Genomic DNA, 13,671 nt, shown 5'->3' on the forward strand with positions numbered 1-13,671 from the left:
AAAGTCGCTCTGCCACGTCTGTAGGATGACCAGGGGCATTGTCTAACACCAGGAGGCACTTAAGTTCTAATTTCTTTTCAGTTAGGTAATCTTTCACATTGGGGGCAAATGCATGGTGTAACCAGTCATAGAAAAAGTCCCTAGTGACCCATGCCTTACTGTTTGCCCTCCACAGCACACACAAATTTTCCTTGAGGACATTTTTTTGCCTGAACGGTCTGGGAGTTTCAGAGTGATACACTAATAAAGGCTTCACTTTGCAATCACCAGTAGCATTGGAACACATCAACAAAGTAAGCCTGTCTTTCATAGGCTTATGTCCTGGGAGTGCCTTTTCCTCCTGAGTAATGTAGGTCCTGCTTGGCATTTTCTTCCAAAACAGGCCTGTTTCATCACAATTAAACACTTGTTCAGGTTTCAGTCCTTCACTGTCTATGCACTCCTTGAATTCCTGCACATATTTTTCAGCCGCTTTGTGGTCCGAACTGGCAGCCTCGCCATGCCTTATCACACTATGTATGCCACTATGCTTCTTAAATCTCTCAAACCAACCTTTGCTGGCCTTAAATTCACTCACATCATCACTAGTTGCAGGCCTTTTTTTAATTAAATCCTCATGCAACTTCCTAGCCTTTTCGCTTATGATCGCTTGAGAAACGCTATCTCCTGCTAGCTGTTTTTCATTTATCCACACCAATAAGAGTCTCTCAACATCTTCCATCACTTGCGATCTCTGTTTCGAAAACACAGTTAAACCTTTGGCAAGAACAGCTTCCTTGATTGCCTTTCTGTTGCCCACAATAGTAGAGATGGTTGATTTGGGTTTCTTGTACAACCTGACCATTTCGGCGATACGCACTCCACTTTCATACTTATCAATGATCTCTTTCTTCATCTCTATTGGAATTCTAACCCTTATTGCTGTAGGGTTGGAACTAGAAGCTTTCTTGGGGCCCATGGTCACTTATTTTCCAGATAAAGCACCGAAAACACTGTAATAATACGAAATATTCCGATTGTATGCTTGGATGTTACCGCGGAGGCTGGCTGGTAAACAATGCCACCGGCGGAACATATGAGGCTGGCTTAGGCCGCACATTGGACGCGTCTCGGACGAAGGGCGGTGAGCGGGTTTTTGGGCGGTATGCGAGGCAAAATTTTAGCGATCAAAGCGTCCGGTATGCGGATTGTACGTTATGCAATGCGTCTGGTATGCGGGGGTCCACTGTAATATGCTAAAGTTAAGGTATGTAGGAGAGCGATATTTTCTAGTAAAATTAGGCTTGCAATTGTTTTGTAATGTAAGTGAAAGCCTTGGTAATAAATTTTTTTTTGTCAGATAGGTAAAAGGTATAGTAAAAGTGAATGTGTATGTTTACAGTAGGTATTTAGAAGTGAATGTGACTGCAGATAGTGTATGAAAGATGAGGTAAACCATATATATATGTACTAGGCACTGAAAAAAGTTTTGTAAAGGCATTTATGTGAAGTAAAAGTTGTATCAGTGAATGCCAAAAAAAGAAGAAGCTATTATACTTATGCTAATGTCTTTTTTTTCATATGGTATGATTGTTGAATATATTAGTAAGTCAGGGCAAAGACATTGACAAAATTTATTTATTTTCGCAAAGGTTACAATATGTGTTTACATTTTATAGAGAAATAAGTTTACCGAGTATACCAGGAAAAGTGTACGGTAGGGTTATTATTGAAAGAATTAGAGGTAAGACAGAATGTATGATTGCGGATGAGCAAGGAGGTTTTAGAGTGGGTAGGGGATGTGTAGATCAAGTGTTTACACTGAAACATATATGTGAACAGTATTTAGATAAAGGTAGGGAAGATTTTATTGCATTTATGGATTTAGAAAAGGCATGTGATAGTGGATAGGGGGAGCAATGTGGCAGATGTTGCAAGTAGTATATGGAATAGGTGGGAAGTTACTAAATGCTGTTAAGAGTTTTTATGAGGATAGTGAGGCTCAGGTTAGGGTGTGTAGAAGAGAGGGAGACTACCTCCCGGTAAAAGTAGGTCTTAGACAGGGATGTGTAATGTCACCATGGTTGTTTAATATATTTATAGATGGGGTTGTAAAAGAAGTAAATGCTAGGGTGTTCAGGAGAGGGGTGGGATTAAATTTTGGGGAATTAAATACAAAATGAGAAGTGACAGTTACTTTTTGCTGATACTGTGTTTATGGGAGATTCTAAAGAAAAATAGCAAAGGTTAGTGGACGAATTTGGGAGTGTGTGTAAAGGTAGAAAGTTGAAAGTGAACATAGAAAAGAGTAAGGTGATGAGGGTATCAGATGATTTAAATAAAGAAAAATTGGATATCAAATTGGGGAGGAGTAGTATGGAAGAAGTGAATGTTTTCAGATAATATTTGGGAGTTGACGTATCAGCGGATGGATTTATGAAGGATGAGGTTAATCATGGAATTGATGAAGGAAAACAGGTGAGTGGTGCATTGAGGTATATGTGGAGGCAAAAAATTGTCTATGGAGGCAAAGAAGGGAATGTATTAAAGTATAGTAGTACCAACACTTATATGGGTGTGAAGCTTGGGTTGTGAATGCTGCAGCAAGGAGGCGGTTGGAGGCAGTGGAGATGTCCTGTCTTAGGGCAATGTGTGGTGTAAATATTATGCAGAAAATTCGGGGTGTGGAAATTAGGAGAAGGTGTGGAGTTAAAAGTATTAGTCAGAGGACTGAAGAGGGGTTGTTGAGGTGGTTTGGTCATTTAGAGAGAATGGATCAAAGTAGAATGACATGGAGAGCGTATAAATCTGTAGGGGAAGAAAGGCGGAGTAGGGGTCATCCTCAAAAAGGTTGGGAGGAAGGGGGTAAAGGAGGTTTTGTAGGCGAGGGTCTTGGACTTCCAGCAAGCGTGCGTGAGCATGTTAGATAGGAGTGAATGGAGACGAATGGTATTTGGGACCTGATGAGCTGTTGGAGTGATAGCAGGGTAATATTTAGTGAAGGGATTCAGGGAAACCGGTTATTTTATATAGCCGAACTTGAGTCCTGGAAATGGAAGGTACAATGCCTGCACTTTAAAGGAGGGATTTAGGATATTGGCAGTTTGGAGGGATATGTTGTGTATCTTTATACGTATATACGTACTTCTAAATTGTTGTATTCTGAGCACCTCTGCAAAAACAGTGATTGTGTGATTGAGGTGAAAGTGTTGAATGATGATGATGAAAGTATTTTCTTTTTGGGGATTTTCTTTCCTTTTTGGGTCACCCTGCCTCGGTGGGAGACGGCCGACTTGTTAAAAAAAAAAAATTAGGTACAAAGAAAGCCACAAACATTCTGGGACATTTTGGGCAGACTAGTCCTAATGCTTAAGATTAGACAGGTAAAGTGGTAGATTTTAATTACATATACATTATTTTCCTTATTACAACAGTGAGGTAGCTAATGGTTTACAGTAATAAAATTTATACTTGTGATGGAAACATAAACTATTTTCATACTTGTGATGTAGTTTATAAAAAAATACAGTATTACAATTTATAGTAGTACAGTTATAAGTATGTAGTATTAACTTTTAGTTAATGAAGTGGTCGTAAGGCGGCTGGAGGCAGTGAGAATGCCTAAGAAAGGGTTTCAAGTAAAATCCTGTACATTAATTGGTCAATTTTTTTTTTAATTTGCACCATACTTATTCTGTTGCACTTATGAGAAAATAACACCACCAAATTTTGACTTACAGTATGACAGTTTTTGAAGGTTGTACATGAGCTTAGACCAACCAACTTGGCTGACAAATCTGCTGAGATCCCGTGTAACTCCTAAAACTATAACCCTTCAAAAATTTGTCAAGTGACATTTTCTTAAGAGTGCTTCACAATAAACAGTATAAATTTAAAATATGGGGACCATCCAAGACTATACAGTATATACTGTTCTGTCTTGAGTAATTTCCTAGTATCAGTTGGCAGTGACCAGATATGGTGTAGTTTGGTCTTGATAACAAGAGAGGTGGACATAAGTTTTCTTGAGGGATGCACAGTTTAGTATTATCTGGAATGTAAAATATAACTTAAACTGCTACATTCCAGTGCGAGTTTAGAATGGTATATGAACCTGCTGTTCCACCTGGAAATAGAGCAGAGTGAGCATGGGGAGAAAGTGGTGGAACAATTCCTGGATAAACAGATATATAGCCATTGGACTCCAGCTGACTTGATCTCGATGAAAAGGTTAGTTTTTTTTGCTTGTGTTCCTTTTGAAATTACTTACTTACAATATCCTCTGTAAAAACAATGCTGGAATGATTTATGATGAATGTGTTTCTTGATGGGGAAACAAGCTGTTAAAAAAAAAATTAAACACCTGATAATTTTAACAAAATTGTAAAGCTTGTAATGATTTATTTTTTTCTTTGACTTTTTGTGATTGCATTACAGAAATTTACCTATTTATTTGCCCCTACAGAAGAAGCAACATTTTATCGCTGGCCTCAAGACACTAATGCAGGAAGACCCAATTGGGAGTAGGTGAGGTGTGTGTAATCCACAAGCCATGGTCATCCTGGGAAAGTCGAAGCCTATCTGGTAAACCATGAAGGTGAAAATGTATTCTTCTCCTTCCCCACCTGGTATGTAGAGGACCTGGTTGACCAGGCAAGCACGAGACAAGCTTGGCCCATGGCCGGGCTCCAAGAGTAGCAAGATTCTCGAAACTCATCAAAGGTATATCAGGAGGATGAGAATAACTCTACCAAGTTTTATGGGATAATATGCATTTTCTAGGGCCCAGATGTATTGCATTTCATTTAGATACTATTTCATTGTAAAGTTAGCAATAAATACTTCACATGATATAAAACATAAAAATTCTACTAAAATTGCATAATATATTGTAAAAATTTTAGACTCAAGGTAAAAATATTAATTTTTGAAAATTTATATAATAGATATACCGCATATAATGAGAAGTTGGATGTCCTGGCCCTAAGCGAAACAAAGCTGAAGGGGGTAGGAGAGTTTCAGTGGGGGGAAATAAATGGGATTAAATCTGGAGTATCTGAGAGAGTTAGAGCAAAGGAAGGGGTAGCAGTAATGTTAAATGATCAGTTATGGAAGGAGAAAAGAGAATATGAATGTGTAAATTCAAGAATTATGTGGATTAAAGTAAAGGTTGGATGCGAGAAGTGGGTCATAATAAGCGTGTATGCACCTGGAGAAGAGAGGAATGCAGAGGAGAGAGAGAGATTTTGGGAGATGTTAAGTGAATGTATAGGAGCCTTTGAACCAAGTGAGAGAGTAATTGTGGTAGGGGACTTGAATGCTAAAGTAGGAGAAACTTTTAGAGAGGGTGTGGTAGGTAAGTTTGGGGTGCCAGGTGTAAATGATAATGGGAGCCCTTTGATTGAACTTTGTATAGAAAGGGGTTTAGTTATAGGTAATACATATTTTAAGAAAAAGAGGATAAATAAGTATACACGATATGATGTAGGGCGAAATGACAGTAGTTTGTTGGATTATGTATTGGTAGATAAAAGACTGTTGAGTAGACTTCAGGATGTACATGTTTATAGAGGGGCCACAGATATATCAGATCACTTTCTAGTTGTAGCTACACTGAGAGTAAAAGGTAGATGGGATACAAGGAGAATAGAAGCATCAGGGAAGAGAGAGGTGAAGGTTTATAAACTAAAAGAGGAGGCAGTTAGGGTAAGATATAAACAGCTATTGGAGGATAGATGGGCTAATGAGAGCATAGGCAATGGGGTCGAAGAGGTATGGGGTAGGTTTAAAAATGTAGTGTTAGAGTGTTCAGCAGAAGTTTGTGGTTACAGGAAAGTGGGTGCAGGAGGGAAGAGGAGCGATTGGTGGAATGATGATGTAAAGAGAGTAGTAAGGGAGAAAAAGTTAGCATATGAGAAGTTTTTACAAAGTAGAAGTGATGCAAGGAGGGAAGAGTATATGGAGAAAAAGAGAGAGGTTAAGAGAGTGGTGAAGCAATGTAAAAAGAGAGCAAATGAGAGAGTGGGTGAGATGTTATCAACAAATTTTGTTGAAAATAAGAAAAAGTTTTGGAGTGAGATTAACAAGTTAAGAAAGCCTAGAGAACAAATGGATTTGTCAGTTAAAAATAGGAGAGGAGAGTTATTAAATGGAGAGTTAGAGGTATTGGGAAGATGGAAGGAATATTTTGAGGAATTGTTAAATGTTGATGAAGATAGGGAAGCTGTGATTTCGTGTATAGGGCAAGGAGGAATAACATCTTGTAGGAGTGAGGAAGAGCCAGTTGTGAGTGTGGGGGAAGTTCGTGAGGCAGTAGGTAAAATGAAAGGGGGTAAGGCAGCCGGGATTGATGGGATAAAGATAGAAATGTTAAAAGCAGGTGGGGATATAGTTTTGGAGTGGTTGGTGCAATTGTTTAATAAATGTATGGAAGAGGGTAAGGTACCTAGGGATTGGCAGAGAGCATGCATAGTTCCTTTGTATAAAGGCAAAGGGGAAAAAAGAGAGTGCAAAAATTATAGGGGGATAAGTCTGTTGAGTGTACCTGGTAAAGTGTATGGTAGAGTTATAATTGAAAGAATTAAGAGTAAGACGGAGAATAGGATAGCAGATGAACAAGGAGGCTTTAGGAAAGGTAGGGGGTGTGTGGACCAGGTGTTTACAGTGAAACATATAAGTGAACAGTATTTAGATAAGGCTAAAGAGGTCTTTGTGGCATTTATGGATTTGGAAAAGGCGTATGACAGGGTGGATAGGGGGGCAATGTGGCAGATGTTGCAAGTGTATGGTGTAGGAGGTAGGTTACTGAAAGCAGTGAAGAGTTTTTACGAGGATAGTGAGGCTCAAGTTAGAGTATGTAGGAAAGAGGGAAATTTTTTCCCAGTAAAAGTAGGCCTTAGACAAGGATGTGTGATGTCACCGTGGTTGTTTAATATATTTATAGATGGGGTTGTAAGAGAAGTAAATGCGAGGGTCTTGGCAAGAGGCGTGGAGTTAAAAGATAAAGAATCACACACAAAGTGGGAGTTGTCACAGCTGCTCTTTGCTGATGACACTGTGCTCTTGGGAGATTCTGAAGAGAAGTTGCAGAGATTGGTGGATGAATTTGGTAGGGTGTGCAAAAGAAGAAAATTAAAGGTGAATACAGGAAAGAGTAAGGTTATGAGGATAACAAAAAGATTAGGTGATGAAAGATTGAATATCAGATTGGAGGGAGAGAGTATGGAGGAGGTGAACGTATTCAGATATTTGGGAGTGGACGTGTCAGCGGATGGGTCTATGAAAGATGAGGTGAATCATAGAATTGATGAGGGAAAAAGAGTGAGTGGTGCACTTAGGAGTCTGTGGAGACAAAGAACTTTGTCCTTGGAGGCAAAGAGGGGAATGTATGAGAGTATAGTTTTACCAACGCTCTTATATGGGTGTGAAGCGTGGGTGATGAATGTTGCAGCGAGGAGAAGGCTGGAGGCAGTGGAGATGTCATGTCTGAGGGCAATGTGTGGTGTGAATATAATGCAGAGAATTCGTAGTTTGGAAGTTAGGAGGAGGTGCGGGATTACCAAAACTGTTGTCCAGAGGGCTGAGGAAGGGTTGTTGAGGTGGTTCGGACATGTAGAGAGAATGGAGCGAAACAGAATGACTTCAAGAGTGTATCAGTCTGTAGTGGAAGGAAGGCGGGGTAGGGGTCGGCCTAGGAAGGGTTGGAGGGAGGGGGTAAAGGAGGTTTTGTGTGCGAGGGGCTTGGACTTCCAGCAGGCATGCGTGAGCGTGTTTGATAGGAGTGAATGGAGACAAATGGTTTTTAATACTTGACGTGCTGTTGGAGTGTGAGCAAAGTAACATTTATGAAGGGATTCAGGGAAACCGGCAGGCCGGACTTGAGTCCTGGAGATGGGAAGTACAGTGCCTGCACTCTGAAGGAGGGGTGTTAATGTTGCAGTTTAAAAACTGTAGTGTAAAGCACCCTTCTGGCAAGACAGTGATGGAGTGAATGATGGTGAAAGTTTTTCTTTTTCGGGCCACCCTGCCTTGGTGGGAATCGGCCGGTGTGATAATAAAATAATGAGATGTGTTCTACGTTGATTTCGTCTAGCCTCATGTGAATGATTGGTGTAATGAAATGCCTGAAATTCTTTGCATAATCAGTAATTTTTTCACTTAAATGTAACAGTTGAGCTTTTTTTTTTTTTTTTTTTTTTTTTTTTTTAATTGCTCTGTCATTCACAACATAATTTAAAAGGTTTATGGGCTGTTCCTAAATTGTGGGGGATCATAGCTTCCAAAAAGTGAGCCAGGCTTTACTCAGTGGTGGCACCAAAGAAAGGGGGAGGGCTGAAGTTCCCCAAAATTCCCTCAGCCTCTCAAATATAGTAATGATATAATTTTAAAATATAATTTTAAAATATTACAATTTTTGAAAAATATTATACTAATTTTAAAATATTATAATAGCCCCCCTTCCAACAAGATAACCACCCCAAGTCCCCACAGTATAGAAATTCTGGTGCTGTCCCTGCCTTCCTCCTAGCTTTTCACAAGATAAATTAATCTGAAATACTAGCGACACACAAGTTTTGGGAAAATGTAGGCAACAGATATAGTAGGCTTTATTCCTTGTTCTTTACAAGAAGCTAAATTATATAAATTCTGTAACAGGTTAACTAAATTATTAAACATTTCTTCCTAGTTATCCCTAATTCAAGGGTGTTTATGACTTAAGATTATAATAGGGCAACTAGATTCATATTCCATCATTTCAAGATAGTGACTAACAAAAATATCAGCATAAACACTCAGCTCACTCCTTATTTGTGGACTTTAACCATACTAAGAGTAGCCAAGGTTACTTGTCCTCTGGCAGTGGACTGACAATAGAACTCTAAGGAATAAAAGTGCATGTGAGTGCAGTGTATTAGATGCTCTAAGGATTCAGGGTCATCCTCAGGTTCTAAGAATGGGGAAAAATTATGCAATTTTTTGTCCTCTGTTTCCAGCTGGGACTGTGACAACAGAAGCTCCACACCCTAATGCTTCCTCCTAGAGGAAGTAGTTTGAAGTTGCCCTCCCCCCCTCCCCCTCTTCCTTTGAGAAAGAGGAACCACTCCCCAAAGGACCTGGCCTTTCTTTAACCAATAAGAGCTTTGGATCAGACACCTTGTGGATTAAATCTGTGATCAAGGACCAGTCTACAAAGGTGAAGTGAGCCGACTGTCGGTAGTATTTCCTCTGTGGACATTACCCAGATGGTGGCTCCTGCTTCCTTTGGCTCAATGTGATTTCTCGTTCAGTGGAGCTGTTAGGGTATTAGGCGCCATACTAAAAACATTCATGTCCTCTTTAAGACTATGGCCTATCAGTTCTGTGTTTGCTGGAGGAGTTATCCCAGGGTTCCATGTTTTTTTTCTATGTCTCCTTACTTCCCTCCTGGTGTAACTGCTAAGGAAGGTGTGGGTACAATGCTATGCTGCTGTCCAGAGTGAGATTCAGTATTGTATATTCCACAGCCTGCAGGCTGTAGCAATCTGGGTAATTCTGCAGGGGGACATGACAGTGTGCACCTAGTGTGTCCTCCAGATTGGGTTTTAGACCTCTGATCTTGCTGACTCAATCTGTTAGCTACCCTGTTTATTTCTCCTGAATGACTTAATACTCACCACTACATGTGGGATGCTGTGCTAACTCCTTTGGATATTAGTATCCTAAATGATGGATCTCTGACCTATCATAATGTTCATATGAATGCCTTCATAGGCATAGGTCTCTCTACATTCCATTTGTGTATCTGGACTTATGATGATGGCCTGTTTTCCTTTAGGATTCCTTCCTTCAATCTGACCTCTGCAATGGAAGTTGGAAGCTGGTGACTCTGAGGCTCAGGCAGATGATGTCTTGTGATTTTTATGATGTGCAGGGGCCTATGATCATTTTGTCATCTGGGAGGTGGAGGCTAGCATTCATTGGTGGCTCAGGGTGTTATCTGCTGATCCCTTGATAGGACTGAGAAGCACCATTGGATTGTGTATACATTCCATCATTGCCTCAGGGGCTATTATTTCCTGGTTAATAAGCTGATATACCATTGGGTATTACTCATCAAAAGGAGGGTATTCAGAAACACCCAGCATGTCCTGGGTCCATTGCATGGAGAGGCGAGGTTCTGACCAGAGCTTTGGTGAGATGGGGAAGGAAGGATAGGTAAGGATGCATGGAGGAACTGACTCCAAAACTCCTGGACAGATATGGAATGAGGTCAGAAAGAAGTCTGGGGAAGTACTCCCTGAGCCCACATTCTCCATCATGGTCAAACTGACAACCATTGAGGTGGCCAATGCCTTTTCTAAAGGCTTCTCCTTTGTCTCAAGCCTTAGGAATTACAGTAATGAGACTTGTAAAGATGCTGGGAAGGGATGGGGGAATTGAGGTCTGCCTTATTGGCATTGCTCTCCATGGCTCTGGGAATGGACAGGGTCCACTTTTAAAATATTGTGGCTCCTTCCTCTCGGTGGGAGACGGCCGACTTGTTGAAAAAAAAAAAAAAAAATGAGGGTGCTTTACCACAGTAGGTAGCTGCCTGTAGTTCTGGCTATAAAAAATCCAGGCCCAAACTCCAGGGTAGCCACAAGCTGCCACCTGATCTCCGACAAGCTACATTTGCAAGTTGTTGGAAAGGATGTTGAATGTTAGTCTCATTTGGTATCTAAAGACGAAAGGCTGCATCCCATTGGTGCATTTTGGCTTCCTCAGTTTCCATTCCCGATATCTTTTTTGGTTTGGCTAGCTTGTTATGTTCAAGATGGTTAGTCAGATGCCTTCATTCCTTGGCAGCCTGACACAATGTGGTTTGTCCTTCACTGTCTAAGTCTCTGGGACTGCACTACTGTTTGTTCTGGGTTCTCCGATAATAATAATAATAATAATAATAATAATAGTAATAATTTTATTTCTTTGTAAAGGTTACAATGTGTAATTACAATTTTGATTTGCTAGGTACAAAGATAGCCACTATCATGCCAAGGCATTTCGGGCAAACTAATCCTAATACATAGTAACTAATTAAAACTAGATAAGATAATAGTACATAGTAATTATTACTTAAAACTAAACATAGAATAGTGGTTAGCTGTTTTACAATCTTGTTTGGCCTTAATCTTATGTATACTTAGTACAAAATCTAATTTACAAGGAATGGTGCAGGTGGTAATATTTTATGGAATAGCAGAATTAAAAGCCAGGAGGTCACATGATAAAACTAGCCAGTAGATGTTTGGTCGATTTGGTTAATATTGTGCGATAACATGATTTTTTAGCAGTCCTAAATTTATAAGTTGTCTGGGGATCCTTGACTTGTTCCGGTAGCGAGTTCCAGATCTTTGGGCCTTGTATATGCATAGCGTTCTTGCATAGTGAGCGTTTTACTTGAGGGATGTTGAAAAGGGCCTTATGCCTTGTATTGTGACTGTGCATTCTGTTGTAACTGTCGAGGAGTAGTTTTAGGGGGGGGGGTTACAGTGGACTTTAAAGTTCTGTATATGTAGTAGGCACAATAATAAGAGTGTATGTCTTGTATATTTAGCAAGTTGAGTCATTTGAAAAGTGGTGGTGTGTGCTGTCTAGCACAGGAGCTGGTTGTCACCTGCACAGCAGCTTTTTGTTGGATTATTAAGGGTCTAAGGTGGTTGGCTGTGGTAGTCCCAGGCACAGATACCATAGGTGAGGTAAGGATATATTAGAGAGTGGTACAAGGGAAGGAGAGTCGTTTGTGGTACATAATAGCGTATCTTGGAAAGGATTCCTACTGGTTTGGAAATTTTCTTGGCTATGTGATGGGTATGGGACTGAAATTTAAGATTAGTCAAGGAGAAGGCCTAGAAATTTGCCCTCTGTGTGCCTTGATATAGGCCATAGGGAAACCATTTAACAGTAAGTTGAGTTGAATATTTGAGGCTGTTGCCAAACAGCATGAAGTAAGTTTTTTCTATGTTAAGTGTGTGTTTGTTGGTCATCATCCAAGCATATATTTTTAGCAGTTCATTGCTTAGTGTTTTCAAGCACAGCTGGGTCTGAATGGGAGTAGACATATGTAGTGTCATCTGCGAATAGAACTGGTGTAAGGAGTTGGGATGCATTGGGGAGATCATTGATGTAGATGAGAAAGAGGAGTAGGCCTAGGACACTACCTTGGGGTACTCCTACAACTACAGGTTGGATAGCAGAGTTCATTCCATTTGCATGTACATACTGGTGTCTGTCATTAAGAATAGGATTTTAGGTAGTCTTATGCCATAATGATTCAGTTTGAGGTGCAAGAGATTGTGGTCAACTGTGTCAAACGCTTTTCTTAGGTCGACAAAGAGCCCCAGGGGATATTCATTCTTATCGAGAGCTGTGTATATTAGGTCAAGCATTTGTATAGTAGCATCATTCGTGCTTTTTTATGGTCTAAATCCAAACTTGTATGGGTTAAGTTTGTTGTTGGATGTAAGGTAGGAGTAAAGTCGCTTGTGTATTATTTTTTCAAATATCTTGGATAGTAAGGGCAAGTTTGATATGGGTCTTTAATTGTTCAAATCAGTTGGATCTCCACCTTTGTGGATCGGGGTGACCCTTGCTGTCTTGAGCATGGATGGGAAGGTTGAGGAAGCTATAGATTTGTTAAACATTGTTGCAATAATGGGCAACAGTTTTGGTGCAGCTTTTTTATATATGAATGGTGGCAAGTTATCTAGATTACCTGATTTGTTTTTTAATGATTTAATGATGAGTGAGACTTCAGTGGGATTAGTTGGAGCTAGGAATAGTGTGTTTGGATAGTTGCCAGTGAGGTACTCGCTCGGATGGGTATTTGAGCTAGGAATTTGGCTCACTAGCTTTGATCCTACGGTAGAGAAGAAGACATTAAATTTGTCGGCCGTGTCTATAGGTTGCATGTGAGGTTCATCTGGTTTAGTTAAGTCTCTCTATTTCCAGTCAGTTTTCTTGAGCCCAAAATTTTGGAGAGGGTTTGCCAGGTACTTTTCATGTCACCTTTCATTTCACTAAATCTATAGTTTGTCTAGCAGATCATTCAAGGTGAGGGTTCATGCTATTTGTGGCAGTTGCCCCTTGATGGAATCTGCATGGCAGCATTTTATGGTTCACATGTTGTATTCACAAATAACCTGCACATTGGGGAATGAAACTTAGGATGATGTTTCTGTCCAAATTGGACCATTAACTAATCTCACACAAGCGTGAAGGGATGGAAGCCATTATATATATGAGAGAGGGTTGGATCTGGGAGAGAGAAGTAGAAGTATAGAGGAAGTAGTGGTGGTGGTAGTAGTAGTTAGTGCAATAGTGGCAGAGGTGGTAATAAGGGAGTAATGGTATTGACAAGTCTCCCCCTCGTATATATATACTGGCTCCCTTTGCACTCGTGAGAGACTAGTCAATGGTCCAAGTTGGACCGAAGCATTGTCATAAGTTTTATTCTCTTATGTGCAGGTTATTTGTTCCAGTCACAGTATTGAGCCTTTTTGTTCTTCTTCCATATGTTGCATTATATCCGTGGATGAACTCTGACCTCTGGTGTCAAGGCCTTCTTAAACGTTTAATAGATTTTGCAGTGTACTACGTGGCATCTACTCCAGGAATTTCCTGTCACTGGCATCAGGTGGCAGTGGACAACTACATAGTATAGGTTGTTTCTATTGG

At 40.2% G+C, this 13,671-nt stretch overlaps 1 long non-coding RNA gene across 5 annotated transcripts in view; it reads left to right on the top strand.

The window, feature by feature from the left end:
- The window catches only part of LOC128702115 (uncharacterized), a 24,027-nt gene extending 13,492 nt beyond the window's left edge, over positions 1–10,535 (top strand). For all 5 annotated transcript variants that reach the window (XR_008409025.2, XR_008409029.2, XR_008409028.2 and 2 more), the window contains 3 exons: positions 4,069–4,209; positions 4,445–4,701; positions 8,973–10,535. This is a non-coding gene — a long non-coding RNA (uncharacterized lncRNA). The remainder of the gene's footprint in view (positions 1–4,068; positions 4,210–4,444; positions 4,702–8,972) is intronic.
- The last annotated feature ends 3,136 nt before the right edge of the window (positions 10,536–13,671 follow it).

This window comes from Cherax quadricarinatus, chromosome 83 (genome assembly GCF_038502225.1).
Source record: "Cherax quadricarinatus isolate ZL_2023a chromosome 83, ASM3850222v1, whole genome shotgun sequence".
Taxonomy (NCBI): Eukaryota; Metazoa; Arthropoda; class Malacostraca; order Decapoda; family Parastacidae; genus Cherax; species Cherax quadricarinatus.